The 19,645-nt window shown below is 44.0% G+C and overlaps 1 protein-coding gene across 6 annotated transcripts in view; it reads right to left on the bottom strand.

Moving 5' to 3' along the window:
- The window catches only part of daam1a (dishevelled associated activator of morphogenesis 1a), a 151,031-nt gene extending 141,975 nt beyond the window's left edge, over positions 1-9,056 (bottom strand). For 2 of the 6 annotated variants that reach the window (XM_078233824.1, XM_078233828.1), the window contains exon 1: positions 8,912-9,056. The gene's annotated coding sequence lies outside the window, so the exon portion shown is untranslated. Of the gene's footprint in view, positions 1-2,678; positions 2,725-8,130; positions 8,511-8,771; positions 8,853-8,911 lie in introns of those variants that run through there. The other 4 variants (XM_078233831.1, XM_078233827.1, XM_078233826.1 and 1 more) reach the window with 4 other exon arrangements.
- Between the last annotated feature and the right edge of the window lie 10,589 nt (positions 9,057-19,645).

Genomic DNA, 19,645 nt, shown 5'->3' on the forward strand with positions numbered 1-19,645 from the left:
CCATGTTCCCTCACTGAACAGCTGTCATTCCTACAACAAAATATAAAGATACTAAGAGGTTCCTGAACAAATTATTAGTTCTATGATAAAATTATTTAATTCTACCTTTCCACATAATGCCAGCAGAACCCAAATGTGTGTGGTCTCAATAAAAGTTATTGCATCAAGTATTTCAAAGTAGCTTTGTAATCTCCAATTTAATAACAATGGATCTAAAGAGATTAATTTAAAGACTAATAGAAAAATGTACATGTTGAAAGTTACAAGTTGGTCCTACTATCCAGACATCATCCAAGAAGTTAATCTAAAATAGTTTTTGTAGTTAAAATACAATTATAGATCACATTAAAAATCTAATTACTATATTCTGGACATGAAGTTCTCCATGGGACATTTTATGATTCATTCAAATAGTGGTAATCATTCAGCAACTGAAATTTCTACAAAGCATAATCAACATTCCATTTCTAAAACAGTTTTTTCTGTTGCATCCTTTATTGACCAAATAATTCAAACACAAATGGACTTTTTGCTCCGGTAACATCACACATGGACGCCTCACCATTTAAAATTGTTTAAAGTATGTAGGTCAGCCAGTATCAGTGGGGAAGGCAAGTTAACATTTCATCTTGAAATCCTCAAACATAAAAAGATAAATAAACATTTTTACCGAAATGGGACAAGGGGAAAATCAGTCCCAGAATATTGAACAGGCCACAAGAATCTAACACCCATATCCACCCAAAGGCTGTGTTCTGACACAAGAAAGAAGTCTTACAACACCAGGGTAGACTTCTTACTGTGTTTACCCCAGTCCAACGCCAGCATCTCCACATCATGACTACCTTCTGACACAAGGTCAGCAATGGGTCATCAAACCACCTTCCCACATCATACTGCAAAAAGGAAAATATATGGCTAATGACTGTAGTCTTTTAAAAATTAGTTCATAGTATGTGGGTGTCACTGGCTGGGCCAGCATTTATTGCCCATCCCTAATTGGCCTTGAACTGAGCAGCTTGCTAGACCATTCCAGAGGGTCAACCATATTGCTGTGGGTGTGGCGTCACATGTAGGCCAGACCAAGTAAGAACGGCAGATTTCCTTCCCTAAAAAGGGATGGGTTTTTAAACGACAATCAACAATGGTTTCATGTTCATTAGACTTTTAATTCCAGATTTTTTATTGAGTTCAAATTTCAGCATGGTGGGATTTGAACCCGGTCCCCAGAGGATTACCCTGTCTCTGGATCACTAGTCCAGTGAGAATATCACTACACCATTCTCTGATCTTTTCTCCCTGTAGTTATCAAAGTCAAAACAGAGACATTATCAGAATAAGGAGTGAAGTGGGAGGAGAAGGGACATACTCTTGATAGTGATGGGAGCCATGTGGTAGACCACATGATTAAGAGTATAGTCTACAATTGAAAAGGTAAAATATTAAATTCTCATGTTCAGAGCACAGGCAAGCAACAGCACCAATACAAACAATGTAACTGCAGAGGAGAGGAGTTCCATGTTTTTCTTTTAATCTGTTCTTGGGACATGCATAATGTTGACAAGGCTGACATTTATTGGCCATCCATGATTTGCCTGAGAATTTTGAGCAGCCAAGACTCAAACACATTAATCCTGAACCAAAATCACACACAGGCCAGACCAATTGAAAGCTTGCATATGATGTTTGGAATAAGCCAGGTTATGTTAGGGCTGGAAGGAGGAAATATTACAAATTCAGTGGTGTATAAAGTAGAGAGAAGTAAACAACTTAGTGTGACCAAAATCATTCTCCCAAAATTCTCTACTGCCTTGTGTTTTGAATTTTCTTTTTAAAATGTTTTTTTCCACTCACTCCAAGATATTGTTTATCTGAGTTAATGCTGGTCTTTTAATTAAAAATCTGTTCCCTTTAAAAATGAGAGGAGATTATGTTTTTGAATCTAAAAATGCTTCAGGTCTCAGTTTAGAAGACGAAAACAGAAAATGCTGAAAATATTCAGCAGGTCTGGCAGCATCTCTGGAGAAAACCAGAGTATGCTTTGAAACGTTTTGCCTGAAATATTGATCCACAATTTTGGTGAAATCTTCATTGTACTAACGGTTTAAGAATAGTGCATTTTTTTTGTAAGGATATTCACTTGAAGCAGATTTAGGTCAGTTTTATGCTAAGATATCAGGACACGCAAATTTCCTCAATCTTTTGTGCTGCTTTTAAAATACGCCCACAAAGCCCAATTCATTTATACAGCACCATCCATGCAAAAGGCCTATCCGATAATGATTTTCTTTAAAGTTAAAAAAATCTTAGGAAACCTGCACTATATTTAAACCTTCCTGCTCCCAATATTGATTGGAAGGCAACAACCCTAAAACACCACTACAAGTTCGATACTGGAGGAATCTAACATTTCATTGTTTAGTGTACTCGATAATCTGAGTTATAGTGCTTCATATTCATGCTAGACCAGCATTTATTGCCCATCCCTAGTTGCCCTTGAGAAAATAGTGGTGAGCTGCCTTCATGAACTGCTGCAGACCCTGAGAATAGTTTTGTACTAGTGATACATTAATCGCATCCCTTACCAGCACTGCATTATAATGATAGAATGAGAAAACAGACTATTCTATAATCCCCATTCTAATTTTATTTCCTTCCTCCTTGCAACAGTTCCTTACCAGTCACATTAGCTGTTGATTGCCGGTTGCATTGTCTTTGTGATGCCTACAGGAAAGAATGCGAAAAATGAATGACAGGAACTCAACCAGTGCTCATGGGTTGCAAAACTGGTGAGACGACATAATGGAGTGGTGTCCAAGTGTTTTACCACCACATTCTGGTTGCAACAGTGCATCTGTGTTTCACGCCAGCAGGCCAAACAAATCACCATCCTTTTCTCTCCTCCAAAAGGAAGTTCGAAAAGACAACTCATGTAATAGATATCAACATGTACTCAAAAATGGGAGACGAACTCAATTTCAAAATAATTAAACTGTAGCTCTTCAATCCTTATCTTTTTGGAAGCAAAGAAGAAATGCCTTTCTGTAGTTGAAAGTATTTTTTAAACAGTGGTATTGCAAACAGAAGAACAAAGTCTTCTTTAAAAACAGTAACTGACACACAGAATATACTGTTATAGAATAAAAACATGTTATATACTTGAACAATGCAATTTTGTATTGAGATGACAGGATCGGTCTGCTTCAAGGTCAAATATCTATGTGCATAACAAATTCAGTTATCATCTACAAATTGTATTAAACCAAAACATGAACAAAAACAGCTTAGACCATCATAATGATTGTTACATATGAAAAAAATCAAACCAGAAGCAAAAATTCAAAAATGAAAAAAGTGAATAACCTCTAATAAGACCAATGAAAAGATTATTGGTAATAGTGGGTATCTCCAAAGAGAAAAATACTGCCTTACTATAACTTGATAAGTTCTTGACATTATTCTAAATAACTGCAATTTATAGTAACACCTATGCTTTGCACCAAACGCAGATAAGCTATTTCTGTGAAATATCACACACAGTTCAGTAATACCATTCTGTCCAGTCATTGCCAATGTGCAGTCATTATTTGCTCCAATTGTAAAACATATATTCCGACACTGAAGAAAAATGCTGCACTATTAGCAAATGCATCAATTGCACATCTTTCCTGTTTAAAACAAAAATAAACTTATACTTCTGCTTAAAGTCCTTATGCTCCTATGCAACACTGTGTTTACAGACCTTGAATGTTGGAATTTTGCATCTGCGTGCTTAAATGCTGGTCTAATTGCAATGAGGACACAACTACTCCCAGCCAGATCTACAATCCCATACACTTGAAATCAGCATTGTGTAATGTGCTGCTGGAAATTTTTTTGCATGTGCCTTTATTTCCCTGGGGAAATGGAAAAATAAATTTATACTAGAACAGAATGACCTATAATCAGAATAATTAAAATTACTCCTTTTAGGGCCCACGTTCCTTTACCATCAGCATTTTAAAACTCTTTCTTCAGCAATTCCTTTTCTGAAGAATATGTAACTGATTTACAAAACATTACACTGACAATATACAACAATAAACTAGCACGAGATTTGATTTCATACCATACATTTGTTGCAATTGCAACTTTGAGTGCAAATCTACATGCCCCACAAAAGGAATTCTATTGCCGTTTCCCCAAGTAGACATCTTTACCATTACTTTTAAAATACGTCAAACATTCAATAGCACCACAGTTGTAATCTTTCTGACAAATGTAATATTTCTTCCGATATGTCATGCTGTTATATGTAGATGTGAAACTTTCCAATCAAGATAACCTCGTGTCCTGTATCACATAATTATGTTAACACCTTATACTTCAAGATCAAATATACTGTTTTAGCTGTTGATATGCTCAAATTACTTTTACAATCACCGAGAACAAAGCTCAAACAATTTAGGGCAGAATCTGTACATTTCTGAAAAATATGTTTAGTTAAAACTGATGAGTGCCATTGAAGATGATTTGTCAAAAGATACAAGAACCTATACATTTTCAATATTTAGGATGACGGGGTAATTTAGAATATTACACTCGTGAAATTGCAATGTGTCAAACTCGGATGACACAAAATTCCAGTTGTCAAAATCACTAACCATCCCTGCCAGCAGAATAGCAAAGTCCATAGAATGCCTGTTATAAGCGAAGATTTCCACACTGGTATCTCCAGATTAATGGAATTTGTCTAACCTAGTCAAACAATTACATCAACCAGAATGTAGTTAAACTACACAAAAGCATGAAAACCATGGAGCACTGGGCAAGCCATCATTTGACACTGATACCTCCCCCAACTGATGTTGCAAAACCTGAGAGTTATGGCTCAACCTGTGAGAAAGTTAAGTGTTGTCAGAGAGGAAAAGCAGAGCAAGGAATGTGCCACTGCTATGGTCTGTGCTAACATGGATGGCAACGAAAAGCTGCCACTTCTTGTGACAGCAAAGTCCAGGAAGCCACATTGCTTTGCAAATGTCATGCAGTACAAGGCTAACAAAACTGCCTGGATGACCTCCAGCATTTTTGATGCACAGATCAGGAAAGTGGACAAAATGTGTCGGCAAAAGAAAAGGATCATCATCATTATAGACAAGTGCTCTGCACACCCCGACATTAAGAGCAACAAGCTGATGTTTTTGCCTCCCAACACCACAGCCAAGCTTCAGCCAATGGATCAGGAGTGATTAGAAACCTGAAAGCCTACTACTGATAGCACCCGATCTCTAAGGTTAGAGGACATCAATAAGAAGTAGTACAATTCAACTGTTCCAGAGGCCAAGTTTGTGATGAATGCATAGAGGATGGTGATAGAAGCCACAGTTACAAACTGTTTCCACCACCTTGGGTTCCAACAGATTATGACTGCGCAAGATGTTGAGAATGAGGCCAGCAAACCCGATGATGGGGCAATTTGCTCAGCTGCAGGAGACCAAAGTGGAAATTCCAGCAGAGACAACCATGGAAAGTTATGTGGAGATGGATGGTGCATGATGAAACTGACTGATTATGCCATCATAGATGCAGAGGCCAATGACCCTGAAGATGAATGCTCATCCGTTACCCTAGCCAATGCTGCAAAGGTGATAGCGATGCTCGGGATTTCACACTGCAGCATGAAAACATCAACACTTCACTCGACTGTGTCACTCACATCTGAAAACAGTACACTAAACAGAAAAAGATTACCAAGTTTTTTTTCCCCAGACCCAACTCCCAGTTTTTGCAAGGTCAGATCTTGGCAAGGTGTGATCGAATTAAATAAAGACAGTTCACACATTTGCTGCTTTACTGGGATTTTATTTGCTTTTTTAAAAAATGTTTTTACTCCATTCTTAAAGTTACAAAGCCAATGCTCAGAACAGACCAGGAAAACCAAAATCCATTCCTTGCTTGCGCCAAAAACCAAATTCAAAATCCAAATGATTCCAATTCAATAAAAGGGACAAACAAGATCCAAGCTGACAAGCTAAGACATAGTAAGAAGTTTAACAACACCAGGTTAAAGTCCAACAGGTTTATTTGGTAGCAAAAGCCACACAAGCTTTCGAGGCTCTGAGCCCCTTCTTCAGGTGAGTGGGAATTCTGTTCACAAACAGAACTTATAAAGACACAGACTCAATTTACATGAATAATGGTTGGAATGCGAATACTTACAACTAATCCAGTCTTTAAGAAACAAAACAATGGGAGTGGAGAGAGCATCAAGACAGGCTAAAAAGATGTGTATTGTCTCCAGACAAGACAGCCAGTGAAACTCTGCAGGTCCACGCAACTGTGGGAGTTACAAATAGTGTGACATAAACCCAATATCCCGGTTGAGGCCGTCCTCGTGTGTGCGGAACTTGGCTATCAGTTTCTGCTCAGCGACTCTGCGCTGTCGTGTGTCGCGAAGGCCGCCTTGGAGAACGCTTACCCGAATATCAGAGGCCGAATGCCCGTGACCGCTGAAGTGCTCCCCAACAGGAAGAGAACAGTCTTGCCTGGTGATTGTCGAGCGGTGTTCATTCATCCGTTGTCGCAGCGTCTGCATAGTTTCCCCAATGTACCATGCCTCGGGACATCCTTTCTTGCAGCGTATCAGGTAGACAACATTGGCCGAGTTGCAAGAGTATGTACCGTGTACCTGGTGGATGGTGTTCTCACGTGAGATGATGGCATCTGTGTCGATGATCCGGCACGTCTTGCAGAGGTTGCTGTGGCAGGGTTGTGTGGTGTCTTGGTCACTGTTCTCCTGAAGGCTGGGTAGTTTGCTGCGGTTTGTGAACAGAATTCCCACTCACCTGAAGAAGGGGCTCAGAGCCTCGAAAGCTTGTGTGGCTTTTGCTACCAAATAAACCTGTTGGACTTTAACCTGGTGTTGTTAAACTTCTTACTGTGTTTACCCCAGTCCAACGCCGGCATCTCCACATCAAGCTAAGACATGGCAGCCCATCTTGGACTTGATCTGACGCTTGATCTGTGTTCTCATTTGCATTGACAACATTCGGAAACATATCAGGTTAGAAAGAGGCATTCATGAGATTGGGGTCTCCTCAACTATCAAGAAGCTCCGCCTAAACACGAATTTGGAGATGGATCCCCTAGGATTCGACTGACCGGGGATTTTACTGCATCCCTTTAACAAGAAATCATAGCAAGCTTTGCAAGAGGGGGAATTTGGTTCCAAAATTCTGACCTATTACTGTAGAGATTAAAATCTTCAAATGCCCTTATCAGGTAACCCCACCAATGCATTAATTTATGTTGTCATCGCTTGTTTAAAATGTCTAAATTGCTTTAAAAACAGACATCTGCTTTGTATATTCCAGACAAGTGTGTTATTCAGTGTTGACTGATCTGACATTGTTCTCCGTACCAAGGTAAACAACCTTCACCCAAAACATCTGTCCATGTAGACAGAAGATTTCGCCTACGCCCGTATTGTAAAATCGTATCCGGTGTTCATTGTCTCCAATTCAATCCGAGTCGTCTGAAATGGACTTTAATAGTTACGAAGGGGTGAAAGTCAGAATGTCCACCTATATTCCGTAGCATATTCTTACCTCTTCCTTTTACGAAGCCATGCCCATTGATCCTGTTAAACCTTTTCCTCCAGTGACCTCACGCTCAAATCGGACACACCCAAAATTACCATTCGATCGCGTAATCCAAGCACATATCTGACCGCAGTGTGTATGTGTATATATATATATACACACACACACACATACCAATCCTCGCCAGGCTCTCTTACCCAGTTTAGAGCATACGCCTCCCAGTCATGTTGAACTGCGGCAATTCTGCTCCCAACCTCCCCAAAGGCATGGTAAAACTGGCGGACTTGTACGTATATTTCGAGTTGATTTCGATTGGAAGCGAGTGTTTTCTCGACTGCCGGTCCCTCAATATTGTTAGGCGCAAGTCTGACAAAAGTTCAAACAATGAGTCCACTCCTATGATTCCAGGGTAGAGCCCACACTCAAACCACAAAGCAAGACCCTCCCAGCTATTTCAAATCTACCGTTTCCATTCGGCACCACACATAAAGAAGGGTGGAGGCAGAGCACTCTGAACAAGAGACACGAAATCCCTTCACAGGTGACTTACCTTCATCGAATCCCAGTCCCCAAGACTCCCCCAATATTCTTTGAGACGTGCAATACAAAGAAATTATTTATCACTGGCTTTGTATTATTGCCGTCTTATCGAAACCACTTCAAAAGGTCCATGAAAAGAAAAGCCCCTTCACCCCAACGCCTTCAACTTCACCTTAACAACAACAAAAAAAAAGCATCCACCGGGGCTGACAAACAAAAGACCAAGCGCAGGATAGAACTGGGAAAGATTAATGATTTCTGACATGTGGGCTTGGCGTTTTAATTCCCGTGAATCAGAATCAGCCTGACCACTGAGACATTCTTCGCTGCCTCCCCGGCAGAAAATCCACCACCAACCACTCCCCCCGCTAAAAAACAAAACTCCTCTGCAAGACAGAAAGTAACAGCTGCGAATGGGTGGAATTTGGGTTTTAAAAGCCCTCGGGGTGGTGGTGGAAGGAGGAGGGGAGGGGAGGAGGGGGGGGGGGGCAGAGTGAGTGCTGGGCGCTGCCTGGAGACAAGCCCGCAAACTGCCGGCGTTTCCTTTTGTCGAGGGAGTGAGTGACCCTGACAATACCTCACACAAGAGACACACACACACACACACCGGGGTCCCGGTGCCCGGGTCCCACCCCACAGCCCGGCACCAACCTGAACATTTTCCCCCACACACTTTCCTCAGGATTAATAAAGAAACCCAGCCGCAAAATGTCATTCCCCCGGCCCCCCCCCCCGGCTGAAGGGATGATGGGGGGGGGGGGGGGTCGGGTAAACCACAAGAGATTGCTCACCAACAAATTCCATCCATCCGTACAGCAACGTCCATATTTTTTTCCACCACCTCTCTTTCTCCTTTACAAAAGGATTCAGTTTTAACAATTTCCTCTCACCGCAGGTGACATCATCCTGTTTCACCCCTCCACCACCGTCGACAGCGGCCGCCTTGGTGCGCATGTGCGGCGCGCAGCACTCTGGGAGTTGTAGTTCGGCTCCGTTGGAGGGGGGGGAGCGTTGGGGGACTACAATTCCCAGGGGCGGGCCCAACCTGCTCTCCCCGCCGCCGGCTACTGGTTGTAGATAAGGTGCGGGGCGGGGCGAAGGGCGGGGCGCGGGAATGGTAGCGCTTGCTCCTATTGGTTGGGGTGTAGCGGGCGCCGCTCGCACACCGGGCTCACGTGCGGTTGCTTGGATCGTGGCTCGGGCGGTGCGAGGTCAGCCGTGCGTGTGCGCGAGCCAGCCAGCCACCCACCTGGCGCTACACGTTGACACTTCACTCCAAAGAGCAGCAGGCTCACTGTTAAAACAGGCTAAACATTACCTTGGGTCGTAACATTTATGCCAATAAATGGATCACCGTTCATAGTTTGAACTGTCATGTGAACACTTCAAAGTTAATTATTGCTAAAGTCATTGCCAATGTTTCCTTTTAGTTCCTCCAAAAAAATCTGCATTTTAGCCAAATCTTTCTCAACGATGTTCTAAAAGACTACTTAGTACATGGTCAGAGGACAAAGGTCTAGTTGAGCACAGTCAGGTAGAAACGTTCCCTGTTGTCAGCAAATCTAGGCAGGGGCAAAACCGAGGACACAACAAGCCATATGGCTTTTATTATAGTTGTGTCAAAGATCGAATATACAGATCTTCCACAAGAGTGTAATGCAATACTTATCTCAGGAATCCATGGTTGTTTATATCAGCAGCATGTTTAAATTAGCGTTTAAAATGTGTTGTAACTTTTTTTTGCAAACCGGGCATTGGATCGATCAAATAAATTACTTGCTGACACTTTTGTGATTTAAGGTTTGTTTTAAAAGCTAAACCATAAGGAGGTCGAAACCGATGACGACAACTGGTTTGAAAGATCAATCGATTCCCCCCTGACTTATCGTTTTCAGCTTTTTAATTCAGTTCGTAATTGATTTTATATCCGTCTGGCAAATCATGCGTTGTGTTGGATTTAAATGCAAGTGTTTCATTCAAACACTCGTATGTGGTGGACAACAGGCTATGTACGTGTAACAATTATTAACACTTGTAACTGTAATTTAAAACATGTTTTCTATCACAGATTGGAATTGTACCCTTATCCATTGAACACGACTCGGCACAATGTTTTGTGTGACATGTCAGGTTTAAATGTTTTGTTTCTCTGCTTATTACAATAGTTTACAAATTACATGGTTCATATTTTTCAAGTTAATTGGAAAAAGCTTCCACATTTCCCGTTACTTTTCAAATAATAGAAGCCAGTCGAACAAAGGAGTATGTCAATTTGTTACCTAATTTATAAAACAAATTAAAGTAAAATCAATAAATATAGTAACATACCCTTAATATTCAAAGGATGTTTGCCGAAGTAATTTTCTGTAATTACATTGAGCGGTAGCTCCTGTTTCATAGACTCGTTTTACAACATTTCCCCAGTAAATTAAAATGCAACAAAATGGCATTGTTGTCTTGAGATGACCGCATTATTCAATTTCTACAAAGAAATGGAAACTGGACTCAAATAGAATTCTAAGCCCCAGGCGGATAAGTTTCTAGATAATTATGTACAATTTGAGATAGCAATGTTGTGGCACATCAAAGACATCAACTGCAACATCAATGCACTTAATGAACTTGTAGCCAAATCACTTCAGCGCGAATGAGCCTAAACTAATGAGCACTTACTTACAAGTAACGTGCTCACCAATGCTTAGTTTGGGTACACACAGTAAGAAGTTTAACAACACCAGGTTAAAGTCCAACAGGTTTATTTGGTAGCAAAAGCCACACAAGCTTTCGGAGCTCTAAGTTTGGGTACAGCCAGGGACATTCAGTTCCTGACTTCATTTTAGCCTTGACCCAAACATGAATAAAAGAGCTGAATTCCAGATAGTGACAGTGACTGCCCACGATATCACAGCAACACAGTGACACCAGAAGCCTGAGTAAAATCGAAGTTACTGGGAGTCAGAAAGTAACTTTCCACTGTCTGGAATCACACTTAGCAAAGAAGTTGGTTGTTGGAGGCCAGTCATCTCAGCCCAAAGTCATTGATGTAGAAGTTCCTCAGGATAGTGTCCACAGCCCAATCATTTTCAGCTGCCTTATCAATGACCATCCCACCAACATATGGTCAGAACGTTCATGATGATTGCAGTGTTCAGTTCCATTCACAGTTTATTAGATAATGAACCAGTCCAGTAAGACATGAAGAACATCCTGGTTTGGGCTGAGAAATGATGTTCCATTTGCCAGGATAAGTGCAGTTCCAATGGTACTCAACCACACACACTCTGTAACAATGTGGCCCAGCATATCCCCCACTCTACCATTACCACCAAGCAGGGAATCAATCCTGGTTCAATAAAGAGTGCAGGAGGACATGCCAGAAGCAATGCCAGGAAAACCTAAAAATGAGGTGTCAACCAATGAAGCTACAAGACAGGACTACTTGCATTCCGAACAGCATAAGCAGCAAGTAATAGACAGAACTAAGCAATTCCACAAACAATAGAATAGATCTAAGCTCTGCAGTCCTCCCACATCCAGCCACAAATGGTGGTGGAAAATTCAACAACCCACTGGAGGAGGAGGCTCCACAAATCCTCAATGATGGAGGCACCCAGTTAATCAGTGCAAAAGATAAGGCATTCTCAACAATCTTCAGCCAGAAGTGCCGAGTGGATGATCCATCTTGGTCTCCTCCAGAAGTCCCCAGCATCACAGATGTCAGTCTTCAGCCAATTTGTTTCATTCCATGTGATATCAAGAAATGGCTGAAGGCACTGGATACTGCAAAGGCTATGGGCCCCAACAATATTCCAGCAATAGTCCTGAAGACTTGTGCTCCAGGATTTGCCACATCCCCTAGCCAAGCTGTTCCAGTACAATTAAAACACTAGCTAATTTAATGTTCTGGGAACCTAGGATTCGAACTTGGGTCCCCAGAACATTAGCTGAGTTTCTGGATTAATAGTCCAGCAATAATACCACTAGGCCATCACCTCCCCTCAAGGGTTATCATAGACCTGTACTCTCTACTGGGAGGCATGGACCTCTATGAATATGCATCCTTCTAGTTGCTCTGCTTGTAGCTGCAGTTCTCCTTCAATTCTCCTTCCTCCTGAATCACCTTCCCTTCCTATGATCAAAGTGAAATTACCAGAAGGATGCCCCTTTTTGTAAAACACAATGACCTGAAGCCCCTTAAGAGTTGAAACATCCTACAGCAACAACAAACACATTGGAATTTTCTAAGTAAAGGAAAATGTAATAATAAAATACAAATTTCTCCCAAATCTTTCCAGCATTTAACCTGCAATCAGCTGACCATCTATCACTGGAAATAGCCACCCCAACTAATATCACCTACGGTCTGTGGGGGCAGTGGGTTGAGGAACTGGTGAAAGCACCATGAGTGGAAACTGAAATGGCATCTGGCACCTAAATGCCCATTAAAAATTTCATTTAAGAATATGCATTGGACTCCACCTGTTCCTGGTGGAAATGCTGACTGACGTGGTCCTGATGCTCCTCCTCCCCCTCATCCTGCTGCACCTCTTGTTGCCCAGATAGTGGTAAAGGCTGGTTGCTCACTATCACAATTATTGCAGCACATGTTACAAACTTGAATATCTGGTGAGGAGTATACTGCAAAGCTCCTCTGGAACAAGGCAGGATGTGGCAGTGGTGCTTGAAATGTAGATTGCTTGTTCAATCACATTTGTTGTGGCATTATGGCTCTTGGTGTCAACCAGCCCTGCAATTATATCTGAGTTCCTGACAGGAGGCATGAGCTGCGTTTGACGAAGATAGCCTTTATTGCCTATTAGCTTTAACTTAACAACTTGACTGGAATAAAGGTGACACAGAATTCAAGAGTAATAATCGCTACCAGAAAAGATGACACAGATCAGAATGATGCTCTAACATCGTTGCAAACCAGCTCTAATTTAAGAAAATGTATTCACTTTCATTTGACAAAAATGCTAGCCAGCTAATGGAAAACACATAAGGTCTGTAGAATCATAGAATCCAACAGTGCAGAGGGAGGCCATTCGGCCCATCAAGTCTGCACCGACCACAATCCCACCCAGGTCCTATCCCCATAACTCCATGCATTTACCCTAGCTGGTCCCCTGACACCAAAGGGCAATTGAGCATGGCCAATCCACCTAACCCGCACATCTTTGGACTGTGGGACGAAACCGGAGCACCCGGAGGAAACACACACACAGTTACGGGGAGAAGGAGAATGTGCAAATTCCACAGAGACAGTGACCCAAGTCAGGAATCTAACCTGGGTCCCTGGCGCTGTGAGGCAGCAGTGCTAACAATTGTGTCACCGTGCCGCCCGTGTAACACTTTGCAAACTCGCGAAGCCCGCCATGCAGGCAAAGCCTAGGGCTCTATCATTGTACTTTGCCCTGTCAATGAGGAACAAGATGCAACTGTTCCTCTTGTGTATGCAGCCTTGTTAATTGCACTGATACAGCAGTAACAAGGTCAAGGAAGCCATTTTAATTTTTTAACATCAGACTTCTTGCTGCCTTTTCACTTCCTATAACTTTTCTTTATTAGCTTTGTATTGATTTTGTATTAAAAGTCAGTCATGAAACATATGATTATTCAGTAATGAGCCTGATTAAGTTAGTTGTATTGTGAAGGGTGGATTTGCATTTTAAAAATGAACACTGTATAAACATTTTTTCCCTAGAAACTGCAGAAATTATTTTCCAATTTTCAATTGGTACAGGACTTCATATTCTGCCAAAGTCCAACTCAAAAGTAAGGGTAATTTTTCAATCCAATCAAGATTAGTAAGAAAGAAATCTACTGTCTTCCGTAACCTGTCTTTTTGAACCAGTGTGTCTTGTACTAACCAAATGTATTAATTAAATCTTACTGCATTAAATAGCTAGCAGTCAGTAACAGACAATTGAATAATTAGTAAACTTTAATTGAGTTATAATTACTGAATCAATAATAAATCAACAGTTACAGTAAAAGACAATGAGTGGATCTTACCAGAATTTGGTTCGGGTGAGAAAAATGGCGTGTTACTCACCAGAGAAATAGGTCGGTTTTTCTTCTCTAGATCTTACCACACTCCAACAAAAACAGCTGGGGGCAGGACCTCCACACTCCTGCAAAGCTGGGCTACACTCAGATCTGGGTGCCATTTTTAAGGGGCATCCTGATCAGTACATAAATAATGCATCCCACAGCCCACCACGGAGGTCTCAGGATCTTCCCTCCACCGCCCTCCCACCCTGATTGGAGTTGGAGCCGGCACCTCCCCCCACCCTCTCGATCAGAACCAGCACTTCTCCCCACATCAGAGTCGGCACTTCTCCACTTCCAGCCCCCAATTTAAGTCGGCATTCACCCCCCGCACCCCCCGCACCCCCCACATTGAAGTCGGCACCTGTCCCCCCGACCTCAACAGTCAATGTTGGTACCTCCCGACCTTACCCCTAAATATCAAACCCCGACCTCTCACCCACACAATCAAGGCTGGCAACCCCCTCTCCCCCCTCAATGAGGCTCCCACTGAGCTCCATTCCTGGCACTACCTCTTGGCACAGGTTGGCACTGCCAGCTTGGCACTGCCAGGTTGGCATGTGTCAACCCGGCAATGGCAATTTGTGCCAGAGTCAGTGCGAGGGGCGTTGCCTAATTACTGCGTGGCAATGTCCCTCTCCCCTGGGGGCTATACTAACCTTTACAGCCTCGGAGGGGTCACGTCTGGGTGAACTTTTTGTAAACTGCAATATATGGCGGGGTCAATATACAATGCGGGGACGTGTTAATTATATTCAAATTCATGTAAATGTATGTAAATCCCCATTGTGGGCATGAATCTGATTACATCGCCAGTGCATGGTGGCGAAAATCGGAAGCCGCGACCTTGCCAGCAAGATCCGCAACTTCTGGCTTCCGCCATCAATTCTGCAAATGGCAATCGAGGACTCGCGATCCCACGCTGAATGTTAAAACCTTAATTGGTGTGCATGCAAAGAATGTGCAACAAGATAAATGTGCTGGCAGGAAAAACATTCAGACTCTGATTAGCATCAATTTGAAATTAAAGGGATGGTGTAGGAAGTCTTGTTGCACAATGGCGGTGTCCCTATCTCTGGGTCAGAAGCTCAGGGTTCAGGTCCAATGCCAGGATTTGTTGGCCACGGAAAAAGCATTCATAACATGGTTCAACAGGCTGATTATCAGCTTGGTAGTCCCTCCAGCACTTCCCCACTATTCCCCAAAGGGAAAAAAAGTGTGTTTGAAAATGCGTTGAAGGAAAATACAGCACTGGAGTGCAATGTAACCTGCTACAGCCCAATAGGAGTACATGGCATAAAGGTTTAAGAGATACAGTGACCATGACAGACAGAGGCAGTGCTGTCCACACCACGATATGAGGTTTAAGTTTAAGTTGGACCAGATGACAGCTTGGTGAGAGCCTTCGTTTTGAAGGAAAGGTCCTCTTTACGTTGTTCCTTATTTAGATTAATGTAGAAGTGATTTTTTAACATTCCCTATGCATATGACATGGTCCACCCTTTGTCATACAGTCTCACAATGCTAACTCTGCTTCTCTCTCCACAGATGCTTCCAGACCCTGCTGATCTTTTCCAGCATTTTCCGTATTTATTTCAGAATTCCAGCCTTGCTGTATTTTACTTTTATTTCACTAAGCTGTGACGCATGATCTCTTTAAAAAATTGCTGATGATGGGTTTTTCCTGGTAGCGCCACATGTTGCTGGGAGGTTTTAGTGTGTGGCCAACAAATAGGATGCACCAAAATCAGAAAACAGTCCTCCCATAAGAACAAGACACTGGGGGCGATCCTCCCAGCCCACTGTGCTGCTTTTGTAGCGCAGCGGGCTGGGAGACTCATGCAGAGACCGTTTCACAGACTCACCGCTAGGCACCATGGCCTCTGCGAGTCTCCAGCAGCTGGATTTCCACTGCCGTCGGCTCTGCGCCAGTAATCGACATGCACAAATTATTTAAATAAGCATTACCATATATCTTAAGTATCATTAGTGGGCCTGGGACTGAAATCTCCAGGCCTGCTAGCGTCTCCACCTGCCAGGAGTGTTTTATTCCAGCGGGGTTTACTATACCTCCCCACTTGCGAGGAGCTAGCGGCCTGACTCTGCTGGGGTGAAGAGGGGCCATTGAGGCACTCCAGAGAGTCGGGTGCTAAGGGAGAGTTGCCCCCGGGCATTGCCACCTTGGCAGTGCCTGCCTGGACCCCCTGGCACTGCTCAAGGGGCAAAATGCCAATGCCCAGGGAGCATCTTGACACAGGACATTGGGCAATATCAAGGGCGTGGGGCCTAATGGGGGCAGGGCCTGACAGGGGGGGGGGGGGGGGCCTCTGGGATGATCAGCGGGGGTGGGAGGTCCCTCTGCCACTATGCACTCGGGATCAGTGACAGAGAGAGGGAGGCCAGCATCGGGCTGGAGGGATGTCAGTCTACTGGGGGGGTCGGAGCTGCAAGGTAGAGGATCAGGAGATCGGGGCTGCAAGGGTGGGGGGGAGCATTGAGGCGGGCGGGGGGCAGGGGGAGTTGAGGTTGGCCTAGACACATCCGGGGAGCCCTGGATCGAGGCCATGGGGAAGGTCAGTAAGCTAGCAATGGGGGTTGCAATGCTGGCCAGCGATTGAGCTGGCCAGCGATCGGGAGCCAGCAGTGCGAGGCCACTGCGCATGCACCGATCTTGGCGCTAACAGATCAGTGCATGCGCAGTGGCCAGCTCAGCACTATGCTGCTGGCCTCTCCAGCGGGAATAGGCACCACCCCCCTGAATTTCAGCCTGATTCACGCTGGTGCACTCTGCAATGGGAGACTCATTTTGAAAATCCCGCTGAAAAAACCAGTGGGATTTACTCCAGTTTTTACGTGAATTCGAGATGAGAATCACCCCCACTATCTTTAACTAATTAACCATCGCTTCATATAGTTCCAGTGTGCACTCTAGACGTCTATGGAGAAACGCAATCCAAAATGTGGACAACATGTTTCTATCTCATAATCGGCATGAGTGGCTTGTCTGCCATACTGGAAGCTCATGTGACATTTGAAGTGAAGATTGGAGGATGTTATATGCATAGGAAACCTTAATCTAAATAAGGAACAATGGAAAGGAGACTTTTGCTTCAAAAAGAAGGCTGTTTTATAAGCCCGTGTGTAAAAATACCGATTATGTATCAATCAGATACACACTGAAGTGTATCGTATTATTCTGTAATCAAATGGTCTATTACAACAGACTTGAGAATGCAATGGGAAATTTATGGAACTAATTTTACGACAGGTCTATAAGTGGCTGTCAAAGGAAAGGAGAACAGACGGATGAGAACAAATTCAATGAATACAGAGAGAAATTTCTTTCATGACTATATGTGAAAATAAAATCTCAACCAATGCACCTGCTGGCTTGTCAGGTGAATGTAATTTCCACTAAGAGAACCAATGTATTTACACTGAGCGTTTTGCTGATTTTGGAAGTGATGACAGTTTTCTTTTTCATGAATGTCCATCAAAAATGCAGGATGTTGTTTCACAACCATTACTGGACTAGTACCTGCCGATGACAGATCCTTCCCATTGTCAAACTATTGACACTGATGTTGCAAAGTAATGTGCAAACAGTCAGTTCCCAGGTGTGGCTCCCACCTCTGTGAGCAGAACTGACAACTGAAAATATGACATGCAGCAAGGAAAACACTGGTTCAACAAATCCCCTTGAAAATGCTGCTCTTACCATCAACGTCATCTCAGTTGCAGTATTGCAATATTTTTGTTATCCCAAAGTACAAGGTGAAGAATCTGGGCTGACATATTGTGGAAGTAACAAACATCAAAACAAAATGAAAATTAGAAACAGAAAGTGCTGGATAAACTCAGCAGGTCCGGCAGCATCGGTGGAGAGGGAAACACAGTTAATGTTTCGAGATCGTACGATCTTTCTGTAGAACTGAGGACTTGAAACATTAACATTGGGCAGAATTCTCTCAGGTGGTGGAATCCCCGAGTTCCATTTCCTGATTCCCTTCAAGGAACGAGCGATGGATCTCACAGGGGAACCACCTGAGAGAGCTGTGAGCGACTGTGTTGTCAGCAAGTGCCATAGAAGTGAGGATTCACAAAACCTTCATCCATTTAGACCTTTCTCAAGTAAGTACCAAGTTGCCCAGATACTCGTCCCTCCGAACACTCACTCATGTGTCTTTTATTGCAGGAGCAACACTGGGTGAGGCTGGGCCCCTACAGAGTCAGCGACCCCACCATGTTTCCTCCGCAGAAACCCCCTTGCAATCCTGCCAGCACCCTTGGAGGATATTAGAGGCATCAACCATACCATCCACCAGTGCAGAGACACACACCTCTGTGGGTGGAATTAGCAGACAGGCCTCGGAATCACTTACTGATGAGCACCACACAGTTGCTGATTCACATCAGGTGGAGGCGGGAATGTCGGAGGCATTGGTAGCCGGAGGTCTGCTGGATCCAAGGACACAGCTGGTCCCCAGCCAGGTGCCAGGCCACTGGAAAAAGTTCTCACAGAACTTGTGGGGATGCAGAAGCAGAGGCAGGGACTGCAGGAAGGGGTGTTTGAGACATTCCAACAACTGTGAGGCTGTTTGGAGGAGTCCCGTAGCCTTCAGGTGAAGGTGATGGTGCCAGCATTGCGTAGTGCCTAGGCCAACACTGCAAGGGTTAAGTTTTTAAGTTTTAACTTTATTTATTAGTGTCACAAGAGGGCTTACATTAACACTGCAATGAAGGCACTGTCACCGCACTCCTGCGTCTGTTCTGGTACACTGAGGGAGAATTTAGCATGGCCAATTCATCTAACCAGCACGTCCTTCGGACTGTGGGAGGAAACTGGAGCACCCGGAGGAAACTCACGCAGACACGAAGAGAACGTGCAAACTCTGCACAGACAGTGACCCAAGCTGGGAATTGAATCCGGGTCCCTGGCACTATGAGACAGCAGTGCTAACCACTGTGCCACCCTGGTGGCAACCGTGGTGGAAAACCTGGGGCAGGAAATGGTAGCCGTGGGTGGCAAGGTCCAAGGCATGGCCAAGTCGCTGAGGGCCATGGCTGAGGGCCCCGGGAGCATGCTTGAAACACAGTGGGTGATTGCAGAGGGGCTCCACAGTTTGGGCCACTATCGGGGGGCTATCGCTGAGGGCTTTCACACCATGGTGGCCTCCAAGACTGGCAGCACCAGGTGACACAGAGGTTTCTGGGGCACACTCCAGCTGCCCTGCCATCCCATGGAGTGTCCCAGGGGCCAAGAGCACCCCGAGGGAGGAGGAGGTGCTGGAGCCCATGTCGGGTCCTTCCATCCAGGAGACCCCTACCATCCCCAGCCCTTCCAAATCTCCCCTTCCTGACATTGAGGCACCTCTCGGGCAACTGCCTGGAGACCCCTGCAGCAGACCGCCCACTGCAGTCACACCCTCCCATAGTGAGGTGGCCTCACCATCGTTCGTGCAGCGCCGGCATGA

Source organism: Mustelus asterias, chromosome 18 (genome assembly GCF_964213995.1).
Source record: "Mustelus asterias chromosome 18, sMusAst1.hap1.1, whole genome shotgun sequence".
Taxonomy (NCBI): domain Eukaryota; kingdom Metazoa; phylum Chordata; class Chondrichthyes; order Carcharhiniformes; family Triakidae; genus Mustelus; species Mustelus asterias.